The sequence below is a fragment of the Lactuca virosa genome, chromosome 6 (genome assembly GCF_052849685.1).
Source record: "Lactuca virosa cultivar CGN04683 chromosome 6, Lactuca_virosa_CGN04683_v6, whole genome shotgun sequence".
Taxonomy (NCBI): Eukaryota; Viridiplantae; Streptophyta; class Magnoliopsida; order Asterales; family Asteraceae; genus Lactuca; species Lactuca virosa.
Genome location: NC_136431.1, coordinates 160175064 through 160194516, shown reverse-complemented (window position 1 = coordinate 160194516; position 19453 = coordinate 160175064).

Genomic DNA, 19453 nt, shown 5'->3' with positions numbered 1-19453 from the left:
ACAACACTCGATATTCCGTCCACCCAGGTTCAGATAAGATGTATTTGGATCTTAAAAAGCTATACTGGTGGCCTAACATGAAAGCAGAGATTGCTACCTTCGTGAGCAAGTGCCTTACTTGCACCAAGGTTAAGGTCGAATACTCGAAACCCTCAGGTTTACTTCAGTAACCGGAGATACCTGAATGGAAGTGGGAGCGGATCATGATGGACTTCATAACCAAGTTGCCCAAGACATCGGGTGGTCTCGATACCATTTGGGTGATCGTAGACAGGTTAACAAAGTCCTCACACCTCCTGCCTATCAAAGAGACTGACAAAATGGAGAAACTAACAAGAACCTTTATTAGGGAGATTGTACGACTGCATGGTGTATTTTCAGGTCACCAGTAGACAGGTACCGATGACCAAGTTTTGAGAAGACGGAGCATGTTCAAGACTCGTCTTTTATTTTGTTTCATATTTTGGTGTCTTTTAAACTACAGAAGACACTTGTATTGAAGTATATTATTAATGCAATGGATGATGTTGTTGCTTGTTTTGCTACTATGCATTGTTATGATACTGTACATGACGTCCTCCGCCCCCGAACGTTTCCGCCGTTCTGGTTTAGGGGTGTGACACTATTGTTATGGCAAAAACCATTTGGCCAAGGATTGCATGCTGAGAAGGTTAAATGAGAAGAAAGACGGAGAAGGTGATGAGACTTACCACATGCGAAAGTTCGAGGAGATCAAGAAGAAACAGGTTGCTGATAACTCTATGTCTGCTTTCATTGTGTAGGAAAATATGGCTGAAAACGAGTTTGGAGGAGTTGAGGTTTGGTCAACAGACTCAGAAGACAACGAGGTTTGCAGGCCCACACTTGGCAGGGCTTTCGTTGCGAAAGAGGAGAGTTCGCAGTTCGCAGGAAGATGTTTGATGGTGACAAGTGATGGGTCATAGACGCAGGAGAATGCTACTGGGAGTGGAAGAAGAGATGATAGCTGATTCACAGCGAAACCAGTTGGTGAACAAATGAATGAATACGAACAGCTCATCAACAAGGTAAATCTAATTCTTGAATCTCTAAATATACCTGTATCTAGATATAAGAAAGAAATAAATGACCTAAATTTTACCTTTTCAAGCATTAGTGATAGTTTAAAACGAACCCGTTTAACAAACTCTAACCTAACTGATCAAATCAACAGGGTTTCGTCGAAAAGCAATGAGAGGCAAATGTGGATTGATAAGATCGAGTCAAATTTGTCTAAATCTAGGGATCAATTAATTTACTTGCAACGAGACAATTTGATGCTTTTAAAACAACGTAACATTTTTTGTTTGATTGCTAAAAGGCTTTACTTTAACATTACCCAGTTGCACTTTGATTGCGAGAGTGGTAAGAAAATTCAAAAGATGATTTTACCATTTCTTGAATTAAAAGAAGACGAAATTGACGTCGATTGTTATAAGTGCGAATCCATCGTCTCATATGACGAGACTTCTGATGCTCACAGGGTAGGACTGGATAGAATTGAATCGTACATTACGTTCAAAGATCACAAAAACATTTTAAAATAGCTTTTGGAAGAAAATGATAAGAAGCAAATTAAATCTGATACGATACAGAAATTCGATTCATTGAGTACCAAATTTAGTTCAGAAAATAAGATAAATGTTGAAAGCACATCTGAATTCGATGAGGACAATGATATGAGTGAAATCTATGTAGAGGAAGAGGTGGATTGCTCATATTTTGTTAAAGACGAAAATGAACCTACGAAAGGTTTGATTTCTGAAAATTCGGTTGAATTTGCACGTATTTCTCAAAACAAACCTGAAATTTTAAAAGCTAAAGAAACGGTTTTTCCCAGAGTGCAAACTATCACTAATCCAGTGTTTGCTACTAAAGGACTGTACAAAAATCAAGCTGTCGAACTAAAGTCCATCGTCAACGAAGACAACAAAGATGGTTCCGACGAATACTTTTGGATAGTGAATAGTGAAAGGAAGATACGTGGCAGAACCACTAAACAATCATTCAGGCTATGAGAAAGGAAGTTCTAGTGGAACAAAGGAAAATCCAAGCGAACCTCGGTCAGTGAAGGACGAATCTCATACAAGAAAAATGAAACCCAAGGAGAATATTCACAAGTCCTCGGAGCAACTTGCAGAGCAAAAACGTCAAAGAAATCTGGGATATCAGAGAAATCTCAATGAAAAGGAAGCAATTTGGGCAATCCCAAAATTCCAACTATGTTCGCAAAGAAAAATCTTCCAATCAAAATACGAAAGCTCGTTTGCATGCGAATCCCAATCAATGTTCGCACTGTCATTCTTGCAATCCACAGAAACCTAAAAGGAACTTTGTTCAAAAACGCTCTCTTTCAAAGAAGCCCAAAGAGAAACCAAAATCTCATCATTCTCAACCCATGAAGGCTTCATTCAAAGATTTCAAAGGAAAGGGAAAGTTAGTCTCAGATTCTGAAGCTCAAACCAAGAAATCGACTACTAACCCAAAGAAAGTTGAGAAAGAATTCGTCAAGAATCAAATCAAAAACAAACAAAAATGATCTGATTCAAAAGAAACAAAAAAGGAAAATAATAAATTAAAAGTTTTTCACCATAACTAAGAAATATGAAACCACATTAGTTAAACGAACTTAAATGGTTGATCTTGCAATTACTTTTCCTCGTTCTGTAAAACGCTCACAAGGACCAAAACAACTTTAGGTTCCTAAATTTGCTTAATTTTCGCAGGTTATACGTGACGAGCTGTTTCACGCTGAATGGTATATCGACAGTGGCTGCTCGCGTCACATGATTGGGAGGAAGGAGGAGTTGCGAGAGTTTTGAGCTCTCAAATATGGTGGAAATGTAAAGTATGGAAACAACTCGTTTGGAAAGATCAAAGGCTATGGGATGATAACGAACGAATATTTTTCGATTTGTAAGGTGGCATATGTGGAAGGCTTACAACACAACCTAGTTAGTGTTTCACAATTGGTTGTAGGGATGGGCTTCAAAGTATCCTTTGACGATGAAGAATCTGAGATAATAGAAAAGAAAACGAAAGCGGTTCTCTTAAAGTCGCAGCGAAAAGGAGAAATGTATCCTTTGAATCTGAACCCGATACGAGGGAAGCCTGCCATATTCTTTCTTACGAAATCTCACTCTGATGATAGCTAGTTATGGCATAGAAGACTTTCGCACCTCAACTTCAAAGACATCAACAAGCTTGTTCTTGGTGATCATGTATGAGGGCTCCCTCTCTTGAAGTATGATAAGGATCATTTGTGTGTAGCCTGTGAGATGGGGAAGAAAAGAAGGAAAAGTCATCCAACAATAATAAACACGAAAGTCATTAAACCATTGGAACTTCTACATATCGACCTTTATGGACCTTCTGTAATTGAAAGTGTTGGTGGTAGTAAGTACATTCTTGTAATAGTTGATGATTTTTCACGTTTCACTTGGGTGTATTTTCTTAAACAGAAATCTGAAGCTGCTCCTAAACTCAAGGATTAATAGGTGTTATATCATCCAAAACACTCCACTTAATCCATTAATTTATAAAGAAAATTGAACTTTAACTGCGAAAGCTGGTTCGAAATGTTCACATCGACAAGGGGCTAGAATTCAAAAACCAAAGGTTTGAAGAATTTATTGCTGAAAAGGGAGTCTCACACAACGTTTCTGCTCCTTACACTCCACAACATAACGATGTAGTTGAAAGGCGAAACCGCTCTTTGTGCGAAGCTGCATGAACTATGCTACGTTCGCATGTTTGCCTCTATATTTCTGGGCGGATGCTATTGCGACTGCTTGTTTCACCCAAAATAGATGTATCCTGAGTAAGCGATTCTCTATTACTCCTTATAAAATCGTAAATAATTGTAAACCTAATGTTTAGTTTTTCCATGTATTTGGTTCCAGATGTTTCATTTCAATTCCAAGGAACAACAAAACAAATTCAATGCGAAAGCTGACGAGGGTATATTTTTGGGATATTCGCTAACCTCCAAGGCATATAGTGTTCTCAACAATCTTCAAAGAAGATCAAAGAAACCTACTATGTTACGTTCGATGACAACTACTTGAAGAGGATTCAGTCGAAAGAGAGTCAATCGGAGGAAATCTTTCCTAAGCCAATTCCAGCCACTATTCCAATCTCCAATCTATATGACGAATTCATGCTACTCTTTGATGAGCCAGAGAAGGCTATCACATCTAAAGCGAAAGCAGCTGACAATAAAGTAGATGAATTGAAGAGGATAACTTATGACGTTACGAAAGACATACATAATCAGCCATCAACTGCGAAAGTAACTCAAGACATGAGCACTACATTCCAGGGGGAGAGTTCTGACTCCAATGCAAGTCCTCAGGGGGAGCAATATCCACCACAAGATACGAACATTCCATCGCAGGAGGAGGGTTACACTTCGTCTCGTTCTTCTGACCCACCCTCTGATACAAATGACTCACCTCCCACAATATCTCTCGAACCTCCATTCGCAGGAGATACTTCAATTCTTGAAGAAGAGGACCACTCATCATTCGAGGGGGAGAATAAGGATGCGAATGACGATTCGGACGTTCAATCAGAATTCGAAGAAGTAAATGCTGAATTGGATCCCTCTTATGATCCAAACTATCCTCCACTAACCAAATGAACCAGAGATCACCCCGAAACCCAAGTAATCGGTGAATCTTCTGCAGGAGTCATTACGACATCTCAGCAAAAAGCAAAACAAACTGCATTATTCTCTACAATAGAATTTTGTATGTTTAACTCATTCGTTTCCAAGGTAGAACCCAAAACGGTCAATGTTGGTCTTGATCATTCTGATTGGGTGCAACCGATGCAAGACGAACTCAACGAGTTTGAACGAAAGAAAGTTTTGAGGCTAATTCCAACTCCACCAGATGCATCGGTTGTAGGTTTAAAGTGGGTGTTTCGCAACAAAATGGATAAACAAGGGAATGTTATAAGAAACAAGGTGGGACTCGTGGTTAAGGGGTATTGTCAGGAAGAAGGCATTAACTATGAAGAAACCTTCGCACCTGTTCCAAGGTTGGAATTTGTTTGCATCTTCTCGGCATACGTAGCATACAAGAACTCGAGGTATTTCAAATGGATGTTAAATGTGCTTTCTTGAACGGAGAATTAGAAGAGACTGTATACGTGGAACAACCACCCGGGTTCGTAAACGAGACGTATCCCAATCACTACTACATCTTAGACAAGGCAGTCTATGGTATGAAGAAAGCTCCAAGATCCTGGTATGAAACTCTCACTCGCTTCCTTAAAATGTCCAAATTTAAACAAGGTTCGGTTAAACCAACCTTCTTTCGAAAGAAAGAGGGTGACCACTTGATGATCGTCCAAATTTATGTTGATGACATTATTTTCGGTTCTACGAATCCCAACTTAACAGCTGAATTCCGAAAGTTGATGGTAACTAAATATGAGATGAGCTCCATGGGTCCAATTAACTTTTTCCTTGGATTGAATATAAGACAGTGACCAAAAGGTATTTTCATAAATCAGAAAGCATATACGAAGACCTTACTAGCTAAGTTTGGCATGGTGGGAGACTCTAAAGTGAAGGTTCCAATGGCATTTAGAACGAAACTGACACCATCTCTGGAAAAACCAGGTGCTGATATGACCCTTTATTGTCAAATGATAGGATCATTGATGTATCTAACACCTAGTAGACCATATATTATGTTTTCTGTTTGTCATTGTGCTAGGTTCCAAGCAAATCATCGCGAACCTTATATGGTCGCCATCAAGAATATCTTCAGATACTTGAAACGAACTTCATCACTTGGCATATGGTACCCTGTGAAATCAGGCTTCTTTCTACAAGCATTTTCGGATGCTGACCTTGGGGGATGTGGATTAGATAGAAAAAGCACAACTGGAGGATGCCAATTTCTCGATGGAAAACTTGTCAGTTGGCAATCCAAGAAGTAAACGTGTGTGTCCTTGTCAACAGCTGAAGCTGAGTATATAGCTGCTGCCTCATGTACATCTCAAGTCATTTGGATTCAAAGTCATCTTCGTGACTTTGGCTTAAGCATGAAGCGAATCCCACTGTATTGTGACTCTGAAAGTGCCATTCGCATTTGTCACAACCCAGTGCAACACTCAAAGACGAAACACCTAGCACTGAGGTATCATTTCATCAAGGATCACGTAGAAGACGGAAACGTTGAAATTCATTTCGTGAGATCCTCTGATCAGTTGGCTGACATATTCACAAAAGCCTTGCCTGATACAACCTTCAACAGAATTCTTCAAGGCCTAGGGATAATGGAAGCTAAATCTGTTCCAAAACCACTTTCGCATACATAATGATTATACTGTGAATCGCTGCGAACATTCGCAGTAGTTTGTAGTCCACTGTTCATTCACAATCTACTTTAACATTGTGAATCGATGCGAACGCTCGCAGTGGTTCGCAGTCAACTATTCCTCGGTGGTTCAGATTTTCAATATCCTTTTGTACTTTATGTATATTATTTCTTATCCTTCTTTCATCTCTCAATCTTTTCTGTTTATATTTCTCTTTCAGAAAATCTCAAAAAACAAAAATATTTTGTGTGTGTTTATTTTTATTTCTTTTATTTTCACAAATTTCAAAAACACCAAAAATATATAAAGAAGATCATGGAGGCACAGATTCGTATTATATCTCAATTTGTGTGATAGGGCAGGTATAAGTTTCTTTATCTATGTATTAGCTAAGTGTCCCTAGAAGCATGTTGGTGTATGTTATCCAAAGCCTTAATTGACTCGATGTGAAGCCTTAATGAATTGATTCTACCAATCGTTTCTTACCAATCAGGCTGTTAAATTCACATTAGTGATGAGTTACCTCACTCTTCTCACTTTGAGTTAAGAGTTATCTGATTAGTCACTTTCGTATAGCAGAGGTACATTTGCTTCTCTGGAACCACCTTCACACTTCTCCATTGCCTTCGCACTCATAAATGTAACCCTTGAGACTCTCAGCTATACCACTGAGGTTTATGGTTTCACAACATTTGTGTTAATGATCTTAGATTCGTTCACCACGAACTGAGTGAACCCCCAAATCCAAAGCACTTACATGAATTGACGGTGAACAATTACATGTTCTAGATTTTCACCATGGAATTAACGAAAACTACTTTCGTGGTTTGTACCAAGAAATCTCTTTTTCTTTTGCGAGATCTTTATGGAGTGTTCTGGTTCCAAGTCACTTCTTCCTATAAGATCCTGTTTTATTTTTTTTTAGATTTCAAAGTTTAATCTTGTCACTAAAATAATTCCAAACCTACTCGTTCAACTGATTACACTAGTCACACTAGTACTTCATCCAACATTCGTACTTATATAAAGTTCGTTGTTTGGTTGGAGAGTTAGCCACCCATTAAGCCTAATTAAAATATGCCTTTCAATGTTTCTTCTCAACAATTTTGTGTCTTTATTGAGACATCACAAAATCCCAAATAAAATTATTGTTTTATTTCTTTATCTTTGACACTCTTGCACGAAGATCCTAGTGATTTTCTACATGTCAGGTTCGTGGTACTTATGTTTATTTTCAAGTTTGCAGTTCAATCAATGAAGTCAGTTTCCAAGTAAGACAAATGAAATCACTCTCAACTGCGAAAGGGCAAAGCTGACGCGGTAATTCATTGTTGATAATTATTCAAATGGGCGCGTGAGAATTTTGAAACGACACCTACTTTATCGCCGCATGACGTATAGGACTGACATCTACATTTGTCAAGTCGCGCTTTTTCAGGCGACATTCCAATAACCGATGTATTCTCTCTCCGGATTTCTCTCACAAATTAAACAGTATAAAAAAAATTTAACGACTCTTTATTCATTACCACTCACAAAATCCTCTCTAAAATCTTCGGCGATCAAAGCACTCCGGTTCATCTTCTTCTTTCTCAAAGCTTCAACAATGGCGAGTTCATCTGAAAACGTCTCTTCTTAAGATCAAACTACACACTCTTCCCTTCTGGCAGTCAAACAACATCAGAACTTGGTGATCGATGTGAGAACAAAATAGATCTAATGCGCAGGGACAAGGTTTGATAACTCAAACCTTGAGTAAATGCTTAAGATCAATGTCTGCTTACTAATAAAATGTTCTAGTCAAGCCTAGAAAGACCAGTCAAGTCTAAGTTAATGTATTCAACAAATGATCAAGTCATAAATGAAGAATGAGAATGAATGGTCAAGGTAAAGATAATAAATGAAGAACAAGAAGAATGTTTGAAGGAAGTTTGAAATAACTTCGTAAATGCCAAAAGTTGAGTGAATGATCCGTTCTTGACTTTGCATTGAAAGCTCCTATAAATAGGAGTGAAGGTTACAACGAATTAACTAGAAAACTTACATAGGACTGGACAATAGAAATGTTTCTGACATTCTGATTGTCTAACATTACAAAAGACTAAGTCCTATGAAATTTCACATCAATACAAAGACAAACCTAATAAATGTATAAATACAAAATATTGTTACTCCGGATCAGCATCCACTTCGGACATGAGAATCATTCCGGAACGTCTTCAGCTTCGCGTCTTCTTCTCTTCTGGTCCGGACAGATTCCGGACCACTCTTCACAATTGACACCGGACCATTTATTTCGGAACACATGTAGTTCGGAATTCATACTTAGGATTGCTAGAGTTTCACTTTCAGGTTCCAACAATCTCCCCCTAAGTGAACTTAGCAATCCATCCAATTATACTGCTTCTTCCTTGATGAAGGTGTAAGCTCGGAACAACCATTCTCTGACTTCAATGTACCAGGTCAGTTGAATTACAAACTTTGCTTTGACCTGTTCTGGAGCTTTAGACTTTGACGCACGAGAGATGAACTTCCGGAGTTCTTTGGTTGGACTAGTTGTTTGTCAAGGACACGAAAAAAGTCCTTGTTTGTCTTCCTGGTTGTGTAGACAAACCCTAGAATCGGGTCATCGATTGGACCATCTTCAAGCCGATCAGCTTTCCGAAGAACATAGGTAATCTTCATAACGAAGTCTTCAGTTCCGTAGAGATGAGCCAGCTCATAGTCGCATCTACAAAATTCCGCGACGTAATCTTTAAGGAAGCTTATAGCAGCATGAAAAGCACCCATGCCAATATCGTTGTTTTGCATTCCTCGAAAGTGAGCAGCCAGATTCAAAATGTCGTTCGGATTCAAGAAAGGGAAGTCCGCATCAGTAATGGTTCGGTAGGTAGGCTTGTTCCGGATGACGTGAAATCGAAATAGTGGGTAGTTGAGTTCGAATTTCACTAGGATTTTTCTTGCAAATCCATGGATGTTAGTGATTCTTTTTCTAGTCCATACTTCCTTAAATGGTTGAGCATTCTTGGAGTAGAATGTCTCAAGCCTTTCTCGTTTCGTCCGGAGGATCACTTCCGGATCATCATTTAGGTGAAGAGGAGCAAACTTAATGTAGTACTTGCTGTAAGGAGAGAGAGGAAGATCGAGCTATTCAGAATCATTGGTGGGAACATCGTAGTACATGTACGGAACGATTTTTAGATCACGGAGTATGCCTTCACGGCAAAGAGGAGATATCTCACGCATCGGATTAGGATTTTCCTTAAGAGCTTGGATTCGGATGTTGTCCTCCAGAGCCTTGTTGATTTCCTCCTAAGTCCATCCTTGTTTTTGCTTGAGTGGATGTCCGGAGTGGAAGGCTTGCTATTTCGCAGTCATTGGCATTTTGCCTTTGTCTCTTTTCAATGCAGCCATGATGACCTGCATGTTTTCATCCACCACAAATTCCGGAGTGGGGTTTGGAAGAGGATCTTTCGGAATGTCATCAGGGATCCGGAGTGGAGAGCCCTGGTCTATTGCATCAATTTTTGGATCCGGAATAGGTGGGAGCATAGAAGGAGTGGCTCGAAAGGCTTCAGCTATGAGGAAGGATTTGGCTTTGGCCATTTGAATGGCCCTTTGAAGAACATCTGGTAAAGAGGATGTCCAAGAGGTTGTGGACCATATCCTCTTCTCTTCCTCAGTCAATACCTTTGGGAATAGCTTCTTCGATGCTTCGAGTCCTAGAACTCCTTTGGTGACATATTTTTCTTCTTCACCGACTTTTTCATCATCAGAGGAAATTCCTAGAATTCCGGACACAACTTGGACTTCATCGTCAGAATTCAATTCTTCATCTCGCAGTGTGAACTCCGAGGCAGGTTTCCATGGTCTGCTTGGACCTTCTACCCCTCTTGCATCGGTGGATCTCAAAACCGGTGCAAATACTAAAGATTCCTTTAGATCGTCAGAATTGGAGAAGACTTTCTGAAGGCCCGTGTTGAGTTGAAGAGTGAGGGTATTGTATGCTTCGGAAATGAGAGCTTGAGTAGCAAGGTGATCGAACAGATGACCGAGAACAGCTAACATCTCATCAAACTTTCGATTCGAAGATCAACGATGTTCCAAGTGGATCGAGGTAGCTTGATGAGGACTTGTTGAATTATAAGGTTCATCTCATCCTTCTTCTTGATCTCCTTCTCCAGCCTTTGGATTTGTTTCTCATGACGAATATGGGTCTTCTTGATAAGATCGTTGGTAGCAGACACCAAGTCGTCATGGTCTTTGAGCATAGAGGTGATTGTGGCGAGATAGTGGTCAACCGAAGCATCATATCTAGCTTCAACTTCTTCCATTTAATGCTTGATTTGAAGAGAGATCAGTTGATCTAGTTGGGCTTCTCGTTCCGCAACTGAAGGTCCAGACTGTTGTGAAAGAGACTGAAGGATGGCATCGAGTTTGGAATCAAGTCCGGAAACCTTTTGATCCAGCTTTGTGTTGAGCTCTGTTACGGATGTTTCGATTGAGGAGACATTCTTCATAGTATCTGACACATTGGTTTGAATTTCGAGGAGAGAAAAAGGATCAATGTGATCACCAGCAGAGGATTCATAGTCAGAGTCTGGGTGTTGCGGTGGAGCTTTTCGAGATGAAGTATGTCTGGATGAACCAGGCTTAGTGATAGCATCATCCTCATGTAGCTTGTAGTTGCGTCCACCATCCAGAGTGGTTGAAGAAGATGATCCGAAGTCAAAAGCAGACTTGGAGGTTGATGGCTTGGATTGAAAGCGGATGGATGACATGAAGTTGGGGTTCGGAACAGATTTGCCTTCATTAGTGATCATTATTTCATCGGAGGGTTCTTCATCCAAATCAGTTTGGAATACGTTGGTGTGAGTGGTGATGGGAGGTTGTTCTGAAGCTAGTTCTCGATTGGCATCATCATCTGTAGGAGGAATTTACGGAAGATTGCATTGATGAGCTCTGTTGTACATTGAATTAAAAGTGGCCTCCACTTGAGCTCTTGTCAGATCCGAACGTCTGGAAATAGCCCTGTTAACATAATCTTCCAATTGGGGATCGTTAGTACCTGGTCGTCCTGTACACCTTCCGGGCATCAGACCAGTTGACGCATCTGGAGTCGGAGGGATTTCTCAATCTTCGGAGTGCTTAGGGTCCGGAACAGGGGTTCCGGAGTGTGTGCTTGCGTGAGAAACAAGAGGGATATCAAATGAGACTCGTGGGTGTGTTCTAGGGGGCTGAAAGGAACAATGGCCAACACCGGCATCACCTTTTTGGAAAGGTGAGGGTGGATTATGTGGAGACTCCTCGTGAGTGTGTGCATGTGATGTTGAAACATTGAGGGGTACCTCAAATGAGTGGGCTGGTGGGGTGTTCGGACAGCCAGAGTCAGCCTGAATGTCATGAGCATCTTCCTTTGGAGAGGAAGAGCTGACTTTGGTTCTCTTTTTAGGCTTTGTCTTCATGGGAGAACTCTTCTGTTTGGCAGATTTCTTAATCTTAGGTCCGTACGTGGGAGGATTGGCCTCTTCGGAAGTGGGTTCAACTGAGACTGGGGCAGGTTGTGTTGGGTCAAACACAACCGAAGTCTCTAAATGTTGTTTCAGATAAATAGAATCGGGAGGGATTAAGGCCAACATGTGGTCTGGAAGTCGTCTAACCGGACCAAAGGAGGATTGGTCCGGAATCCTATAAGCCTTGACAACCTTGAATGAAACACATACCTCCGGAGGATCGGTGGAAACTGGAATTGGTTCGGACAGCTCATGGAAGAGTTGTTGAATCGTCAGTGCCCAGAATCTAGGGCTTGAAATTTTGTTATCCTTCCTCTTGATGGAAAACTTGCAGAAATCTTGCCATAGGACCTCCGGAAGATCGACTGCATTTGTGCGTCTGGAGAAGATGCTATAAACCACATATAGCCAATCCTTGCTAAGGGTGTCGGTACCACCGTGGTTTCTGGACAACCCTCGAATGATAAAGTGCATCAGCACCGTCCATAGTCCAGAGATGGCCGATTTCTTGAAGTTTTTGGCCCTGTAATCTTTATTGTAGCCAATGTGATTCAGAAACCTCTAAAACTCTTCAGTGGTAGGCTCTTGAACTCTGAAACCCTAGGGGTTTTCTTTCACGCCGATTGCCTTGAGAAAAGTAGATTTGTAGATGGGAATAATTCGATCACCAATGATTTTTGTCTCTAACACACCATCTACTTCCTTGATTCTTGTGAAAGCCCTGTGGAGATGATGAAGTGGAAGAGGTGGTTCAGGAACTTTAGTGAGAGGGATGGAGATGGGATGATTCGCGATAAACTCAACCATAACACGAACTGATTCATCGTAATCTTCAGGGTTTAGGGAAAACAGTTGCGTCGTGTCCCTTAGAAACAGTTCAGGGGAGGTTGATGAAGATGAACCTTTTGATCGTTTCTTCTTGGAAATGGACTTCTTGGGAGTTGAGGCAGTTGGAACAGTTTTTGGTGGTGAAGAATGGGAAGCCATTGTTGCAGAGTTATGAATGCTTGATGAACACGAAGAACACAGATAGAATTTAAGGGTTTAGGAAGTATTGGTCACGTAAATAGGTAAAAGGGGGTTTTAATTGGTATTTATAGGTAAGGGAAGTGGTTCGGGTTAGTGGGGTAATGATGAGAATCCAAAAGTGAAACGGGTTGCATTAAATGAGTAATTGGTTTAGGGGGATGAGTTTACCTGGGAGGTGAAAGGTGTGGTTGTTTGTAGCTTGAAATGGAAAACCTAAACGGTGATTTGATGGTTGCTTTATGGGGGCGTGCAATCGTGTCATGAAATTCGAGGAAGATAGGATAAGGATCTTCTTAAAAAGTAACCGTTGAAAAAACGTTTCACCGTATTAACCTTTAGAATTTCTGATGAGCGATTCCAGACAGAGTATGATCCGGGGGAAAAGGAGTTGTGCTCCGGAGCATGGTTGTTTTGAAAAGTGGTCCGGAATGAGAAATAATCCGGAGATAATTTCGATTCCGGAGTCAAGAATTTAGTGTCATTTCGGAAAAGATTTGTGATTCCGGAGCAGAAATTCAGTTCGAGATGGAAAAGGTTTGTGATTCCGGAGTAGAAATTTCGGAATAATGATTTTAAAGAATTTCCGGAGTGAATTTGAAAAAGATTCCGGAGCATGATTTTGATAGCATTCCGGAGTGAGATTTTAAATAAAATTTCGGAGCAAGATTTGTAAAGCATTCCGGGGTGAGATATAAGTAACCTTCTAGACTGAATTTTGAAATTCCGAAATGCAGAATATAATACCTTTCTGGAGTGGAATTCCGGGATGCCATTATGAAATATATTCCGAGATGAAAATTTGAGCACTATGACAATGTGGACTTTAAATAGCAAACAATCAAGACGAACTGTACATCTTAAAACTCAAGTGATGGTCAGAAATAAAGACAAGTTAAATGATCCTATGTATTCAGAGAGAAAGTAGTTTCGAGATGAAAAATTTAGATCGGAACTAATTTTCTTTTGAATACGTCTATCAAAGAGAACAGGTCTATTGAAAGAACTGAGGATCTAGTATCATCATACCCATCTTGTTCAAAAAACCGTTGAATTTGGTTTCGTCTAATGCCTTAGTAAAGAAATCAGCAATCTCATCGTCAGATGGAACAAAAATGAGTTTATGAAATGGTACCTTATATCGATGTGCTTAGTCATTGAGTGCTGAATTAGATTATGGGAAATCGCAATGGCACTTTGAGAATCAAAATAGATAGGAATGTGTTAAAAGCGGTAACCATAATCCAAGAGTTGAGATTTCATCCAGAGAACCTGAGATGTACAGCTAGCAGCGGCAATGTATTCGGCTTCGGCTGTACATAGTGCAATGCAGTTCTGTTTCTTGGATGACCAACTGACCGAACGACCACCTGAGAATTGACAGCCACCTGAAGTGCTTTTTCTATCAAGTTGAAGACCACCATAGTTTGAATCTGAATAGGCTTGAATTAGGAAGCTCTCATTTGCTAGGTACCAGATTCCGAGACTCTTTGTACCTTTGAGGTATCGGGAAATTTGTTTCGCAGCTAAGAAATGAGACATCTTTGGGTTGACTTGAAATCTGGCACTTAAACATGTTGAAAAGATGATATCCGGTCGACTTGCTGTGAGATAGAGCAGGGATCCAATCATTCCGCGGTATTTCTTTTCATCAACTGAAACACCTGAACGGTCAGCAAAGATCTTGTGTCCAAAGCCCATTGGTACCTTGGCTGAGGCACAGGTGTCCACTGAGTATTTATTGAGGAGTTTTGAAATGTACTTCTCTTGGTGAATGAAGATTCCTCTCTTAGTCTGTTTGACTTGAAGGCCAAGAAAGAAGCTTAACTCCCGATTCATGCTCATTTGGAATCGATTGATCATTAGTTTAGCAAAGTCAGCAACCATAGATGAATACGTAGATCCAAAAATGATGTCATCCACATAAATTTGAACCAGCATGAGATGCTTTCCATTTGATCTTCGGAACAAGGTAGGATCTAGAATTCCTCTTTGGAAACCGGAGCGTTTGAGAAAATCAGTGAGGGTCTCGTACCATGCCCGGGGAGCCTGCTTGAGTCCGTAGACTGCCTTCAGGAGTTTGTAACAGTAGTTCGGAAAGGAGAGATTTACAAAACCGGGGGGCTGTCGAAGGTATACTTCAGTGTCAAGCTCACCGTTAAGAAAATCACTCTTAACATCCATTTGGTAAACTTTGAAGCCTTTGTGAGCAGCATAAGCAAGAAAGATTTTGATGGCTTCAAGACGTGCAACAGGATCAAAGGTCTCATCGTAGTCGAGCCCTTCAATCTGTGTAAATCCTTTTACCACCAATATTGATTTATTTCGAATAATAACTCCTGCGTCATCTAGCTTGTTGTGAAATACCCATCTCGTACCGATAATGGGATGATTCTGAGGAGGAGGCACGAGAGTCCAAACTTCATTTCGGTCAAATTCTGCCAGTTCTTCTTGCATGGTTGTAATCCAGTCAGCATGCTCTAATGCGTCCTTAACGGATATAAATGCTGAGAAATGGCATTCATTTTGGATACTTGTAGCAGAACGAGTCTGTACACCAGCATTGGGGTTTCCGATTACTTGGTTCGGAGGATGATCCTTTGTCCAAACATATAACCTTGGGAGTTCTTGTGCAGCCGTCGATCCGATATCAACAGTGGAATTGATTTGCTCCCCCTGAATGGTTTGAATATGAGGATGATGCTCCCCCTGAACCTCTGAACCAGAGAGATTGACATCATCATCAGAAGGGAATTCTAAGAAATTTTCATTTTCATCAATGTTGAGAGGATTGGAGTCATCGAAATCAGCAGCTGCATCTTGGAAGCCATCGACATTTGATTCAAGAGAGGGATGGGCATTCTCCCCCTCAACATGCAAACGTTGAAATGGTTCGGAATCAAATGGTGGGATGCTTCTGATCGGACCGAAGACGTTTTGCGAGAGAGGGGCTTCCGAAGGAGAGATTGGAATGAGAGTTGGCCTTGTTCGAGATTCTGAATCAAGGGCGGTTTTGGAAGGACCAAAGAGTGTTTCAAAGTCAACTTCAAGAATTGTTTGGGGGTTCGGACAACCTGGCAGAGGAGCATCGGACTCCATAATGTGAGTTGTAATATGGGTTGGGCCAGAATTCCGAACGAAGTTTTCATCGAAAGTAACGTCAAAGCTTTCTTCCAGAACACGACCTCTCCGGTTAAGAACTCTGTAAGCTTTTAATTTTGAGGAGTACCCAAGGAAGATGGCTTCATCAGCTTTAGGTTGGAACTTGGTAAGCTGATCACGGTTGTTCTTGATGAAGCATCTGCATCCGAAAACATCCAAAAACGAGATTGTTGGCTTCCGACCATTCATTGCTTCGTACGGAGTCACGTTGAGGCGTCGATTGATGATGCTTCGGTTTTGAGCGAAACAGGCAGTAGATACGGCTTCAGCCCAAAGATAGAGTGGTAGATTTGCGAAGTTCAGCATGGATCGAGCAGCTTCAACGAGAGTTCTATTGCGTCTTTCGACTACACCGTTTTGTTGTGGATTATAAGGATCTGATAAGATGTGGTCGATTCCTTTTTAGTAATAAATTTCTCAATGGTGGAATTTGTGAATTCTGATCCATTATCACTTCGGATTCTCCTAACTGGGAGTTTGATAAGAACTTCTATTCCTTTGATAAAATTGATGAGCTCTAAGGCTGTTTCAGATTTCATCCTTAGCAAGAAGACCCAAGTGAACCTTGTAAAATCATCAACAATCACAAGAATGTAGTTCTTATGATGAAGACTTTCTACAGTGCATGGTCCACAAAGATCAATGTGTAGAAGCTCCAATGGTTCCGAAATTGATTTTTCGATGATAACAGGATGACCCTTCATAGATTGCTTACCACACTCAGAAGCAGCACACAAATGATCATTTTCAAATTTGAGAAGAGGTAAACCTATCACCATTTCGCCAGATACGAGATCATTCATGTACCGAAAGTTTAGATGAGCGAACCTTGGGTGCCATAACCAACTGACGTTAGGAACAGCTTTGGTGAGAAGTCAGAGTTGCGGTTTGCCAATAATAATGTTGATGTCGAGCGGGTACATGTTTTTGTTGCGAAGCGACTTGATTAAACACTCTTTCCGGTCTTCTATCATTACATAGTTGTACTTTTTGCAAAATTCCACACGTCGATATGAATCAATGAGCTGAGCAACAGTTATCAAATTATGTTTTAGATCAGCTACATAAGCCACATGTGAGATAGAGAAGTTTGCATTGGTGAGAATCCTATAACCACGTATTTGGGAGTTGGAGTTGTTGCCATATGTCACGTAACCAGCGTTTGGAGATAGCTTTAGATCTCGCAGAAAGATTTTCTGCCCCGTCATGTGCATGGATCAAGCACTATCAATATACCATATTGTTTATTGCTCCAAAGCACAAAGTGCCTGCAAAATTAGTGAGTAATGGAGTTTTTAGGCTTCGAATTAGACTTTGGCTAATGTCTTTTCATCTATCCAGTAGTCATATTCAATGACTTGGAGGTTCCGAACAGTCTTATTTGGACCTTTGACTTCCGGAGTGTTGGTAACATTTGTAACCTTCGGAATTGCTGTTTCATCAATGGGAGATTTGACTTTCCACACAAGATTTTTCTTTGAAGATTTTGAAAAAATTGTTTTCTTTGTATTTGTGGATTTCCTTGATGACACATTGGTTTTTGAAGTATTAGGCTTAAAAATTGTGCCATCAGATTTAGCAATAAAAACAGATGAAACAGTCTGAGGAGACGTGTTTTGGACTGTCATGGCATTCACATGAGATTTAGGCAGAGTAGAACTGTCTACTTTCTTGGATTCTACACGACTGAGAGATTCAGAAGGTCTTTTTAGGATCTTAGTGGGAACAAAGGAGTTTTGACTATGGGTTGATGCATGAGAATTCCGGGATATACTCGGTTTCGAGTTTTCAATGAACTTGGAATTTTGTCTAGTCTTAACTTCCTTTTTATGTGCATTTCGAGCTTCTACTTTGAGATCTACAATATCCTTCCTATTTAGCATTGGTTTTCTCTTAGGGTGAGACAAGGATTTTGATGTTTGTCCTACAGATGGATTACTAAACTCAGGACTAATGGGAACCAATTTAGTTTTTGAGACGACTAAGGAATCTGATTCGCAAGAATCAGAGGACACACAACTTGAGACATCAACTTTATCATTTAAGGATGCCCATACAAACTGCGAAGCAACAATTTCAGTTTTCAAGGAAGGAATTTCTTCAATAACACAATTGTTAGGAGGGTTACTCCTAGGAACGTAATCTACGCAATTTGAAACACTGTGATGAAATTCTGTGGTCCGATTCAGGTCCAGGTTTATCAGAGGCGGAAGAGGCGTGGAATCGGGATATTTGACAACAATTGGTTGAGACTCAGGAATTAAGGACACAAAATGATCTGAGGTCTCATGAAGAGGAGACAAGGGAGAAACGGGGGTGTCCGAATGTTTGATATTCGGAACCTCTCCCATGAAGGTCAAATTTTGTAATTCTTTCATGGGACGAGCAATAGGTTTCGGATAATCGCTTCCGAGACCTGGCGCTTTTGACCATGGATGACGAAAATTATAAGTCATCTGAAGATTTGATTCATGTATGTCAATTGAATTATGCAAAGCATCTATCCTACCATTGAGACATTTGTTATCAGTAATCAAAATATTTCTTTCAGAATAGGAAATTTCGCATTTGTCTTTCAAAATGATACATTCATCTTTAGACATTAAAAGCTCATGCTCTAAAGACTCGATTGTAAATTTTTTATCCTCAAAACGCAACCTAAGACGATTTAGTTCACAGTCCTTCTTCCCACTGGCTTCTATGGCAGACTCATAGGCTTTATAAATGGTGCTCATATATGTTTGGATTTGGTTCAGATAAGGTTCACAAAGAGATAGATCAAAATTATTATCAGTAATCATAGATTTTACCTGCTGAACAATGCTTCGACCGGGTGGATCATTGGTGGCCATGTAGCAATAGTAAGGTTCAGGAACATCATCTTCATCTTCTGACCCAGAAGACCAATATCCTTCATCACATTCAACAGTTTGTCTTGCCATCAAATACATATTCCTTCCAGTTACCATGTCATCATCATCCCCGGATGACCAATATCCTTCAACATCTCTTGAAACCGTTGTTACAAAGGCTTTTTCGCTTTCAACCATCTCTTGGGCTCTTCGAACGTAGTAAGCAGAATCCTTGATTTTTGGTTTTTGTGGAGCATCAGTCAGGCAATCTTTAGCAAAATGGTTTTCATGTCAACACTTATGAGAAACAATTTTTGGTTTGTCCGACTTGGGACTCTGAGAGGGTTCCAGAGTAGAGTTTGGCTTAGTGATGTTTGGTTTGTATGTGGGTGTAAGGGTCGAAGTCTTGTAAAGAGTTGAATTGTGTTTAGTCTATTTCGTATGTAATGTATTTACTAAGTCACTTTTGTACGAAGCGTAATGGTTCCAGACTTAGTATTTTTTGTACTCTCATGTTTCCTATAAATAGGGACTGAGCTTTGGTTTAGA